Source organism: Heterocephalus glaber, unplaced genomic scaffold (genome assembly GCF_053883595.1).
Source record: "Heterocephalus glaber isolate CG9 unplaced genomic scaffold, H.glaber_assembly_v1.0 deba00001538, whole genome shotgun sequence".
Classification (NCBI taxonomy): Eukaryota; Metazoa; Chordata; class Mammalia; order Rodentia; family Bathyergidae; genus Heterocephalus; species Heterocephalus glaber.
This window is the reverse complement of record NW_028258333.1, coordinates 411,772-414,660: the sequence shown is the minus strand read 5'-3', so window position 1 is coordinate 414,660 and position 2,889 is coordinate 411,772. Positions and strand designations below refer to the sequence as shown.

Genomic DNA, 2,889 nt, shown 5'->3' with positions numbered 1-2,889 from the left:
AATTATATAAAATAAAAAACCTTCAGCCCAGCAAAGGGAACAACTTACAGAGTGAAGAGACAACCTACAGGATGGGAAAAAATGCCAGCTATTCCTCAGATAGAAGATGAAAACCTAGAATTAAAAAAGAGCTAAAAAAATAGACTCCCTCAAATAAAAGATTCAATAAAAAAATAGGCAAGTGAAATGAATAGTCACTTCTCAGAAGTACAAATGGCCAATAAATATAATAAAAAATGGCCTGGCCATTGGAGAATTGCAAATTAAAACAACACTGAGATTCCTTCTTACTCCAGGAAGAATAGCTGTCATCAAGAAATCAAATAATAACAAACACTGGGGAGACTTCAGGGAAAAAAGAACCTTCCTTCATTGTTGGTGGGAATGTAAACTAGTATAATCATTCTGGAAATCAGTATGGAGATTCCTCAGAAAACTTGAACTAGAAATTCCATTCGACCCAGCTATTCCTCTTCTATTTATCTTTCCAAAAGAGTTAAAAGACATCACATCATAGTGGTACAATCACTCTCATGTTTATAGCAGCACTATTCATAATTGCTAATCTTGGAAGCAGCCTATATGTCCATCAACAGATGAATGGATAAATAAAATGTGATATTTACACACTATGGAGTACTAACCTGCCATAAAGAAGGATGGACCTGAGTCATCTGTAGGAGAATGGATGCACCTTGAGACAATAATGCTAAATGAAATAAATCAGACACACAAGCTTAAATATTACATGCTATTATATGAGAAACTCAAAATATAAGTAAAGAGCAAAAGAAAAAATAAATAACAGGGAATAGGGAGATAGAACTTTGGCAAATGGGAAGAGGATTAAGGATGGAAGGAGGGGAGATGAGAGAGAAGGGAAGGGAAGGGAAGGGAATGAAAAACCAGCTGAGGTGGTGGCAGTTGTCCACTCAGAGCCCTCTTCTTTCCTGTATGAAATTCCTCCCTTCTTGTGGGCCCTAGCTATTCAGTGGTAAATTTCTCACCTGCTGCCTTTGATTTCTTAGTACTTCAGACCAGTATGCCCTGGTCACCATATAATCTACTGGCGCTTACAGGTACAGGTGGTCCCCACCTGGTGGCTATGCCTTTGGTGCCAGTTTTGCTTCAAGTGACTCTGCCTCACTAGGTGTGGCATGGGCTCCTGCAGCCTTCCAGCAAAGAGCACAGAATTTATACTTGGACCTTCCTTGAGCTTCTGTTGTCTGTCCCCAATCTGGATATCAGGGAAGGAAGCTTTCCAAGTATGCTCCTATCCTACCCCAAGGGAAAGGCTGTCTCTTCTGCTAACTATGGTTACATTCACCCTAGCAAGAAACAAGCAGCATGAGCTTAAGTAACCCGGGGGGCGGGTCTGTTTACCGAGCTACACAGAGTTGTCAAAAATATGGTCAGTGTTTAAATTTACAAAATTACAACGAAAGACACATTGCAATTAACCCCGTCAAAATACTTCCCCTTCTTCAAATGCACTTTGAACACACTTAACCCATTGTTCTTGCCATTTTCTGAAGCAGTTCTAGAAGTCCTCTTTTCAATTAGCAATAATCGCACCTCAGATAAACCTCATTGGCTACAATACTGCCACTGCGCAAAACTTAGAAGTCCTCTTTTGTGAGTGTCTTTATGAAGTGTAGTAAAAAAATACAAAGGATACTTGTGCCAAGGGCCATTCACTACGAAGGCAAGCTCATAGAAACACGATGGTGAGACCTCTTCCATCGTATTCACTGGATCTGCTGCCGTGCGACTTCTGGCTGTTCCTCAAAGTCAACGTGTCCATGAAAGGTAAATGTTCTGAATTGTTTCAGAACGTGGAGGCAGCCATGAAGGTGCAACTAAAGACATGAAAGAGGACTCCCAGAGCTGCTGCAGAAAGTGGCAAGAACAATGAGCTAAGTGCGTTTGAATCAAGGGGGAGTTGAGGGGGATTAATGGCAATGTGTCTTTCACTGTAAGAAATTTTTAAAAAATTTAAACATTTTCTGCAATTTGTGAACACATCTTATATGTAATATTCAATGAATGCTACAATAAGTGACAACAAGATCCACAGTTCTTCTGGTCATTTTTCTGCGACTGATCACAATCATAATACTATATTGTATGTTGGAGTCCTTTCCCAGATTTCTCATGACTGGGGAATGCCAAGTGGGGATAGGAAACAGAGAGGTGCAAAGGAGGTGGGGAGAAGGTGCAGCCCTGGATTCTGTAGAATACACGATCAAGGGTGATAGTGAAAACTCTTACTTTGTTTTGTTCAGCATGGGTGGACTAGAATAGTGAGTTAAGCACACTACCTACTAGAATCCGAAGGATCTGGGTAGAATCCAAAGGATCATGAGTTCTGGTATGGAAATTGGGTCTCTCAAACTGGGCATGGTGGTGGATGCCTGTAGTCCCAGCGCTCAGGAGGCTGAGGACAGTCTGGGTTACATAGTTAGTTCAAGGGCAGCCTGGACTACATAGTGTGACCTCAAAAAACCAAAATATTAAAAAATAAAAAAAAGTAGAAAAAGAAATTAGGTCTCCAGGGCAGGGAGGGAGACTCGGAATGGAAGGTCCACCTGGGAAGATGAAAAGTGTAAGGATAGGGTGACGGGGTAGAGAGCAAGGCATCTGGGCAGGAGGTGTTGCTCCCGTCCGGAGAGTTTCTGTTCTGTAACTTTCTCGGAGTCGCTTATTCTCCCGGCTGGCTCTCCTGGATGCCTCAGCTCCATGCGTCTCTCATCCTCCTCAGGCCTGGGGATGAGGCCAGGGACGTCCTTCCCATGGCGATGGGAGAAGCCCAAGAGGCTGAGTGGCCACGTGTGAGAACACTCTGCCCACGCTTGGAACTGGTGCATGGTTTCTCTTGTGTTCTATGGA

At 42.6% G+C, this 2,889-nt stretch overlaps 1 pseudogene; it reads right to left on the bottom strand.

The window, feature by feature from the left end:
• Positions 1–1,550: 1,550 nt before the first annotated feature.
• Positions 1,551–1,620, bottom strand: LOC147824461 (U4 spliceosomal RNA; annotated as a pseudogene).
• Positions 1,621–2,889: the final 1,269 nt, after the last annotated feature.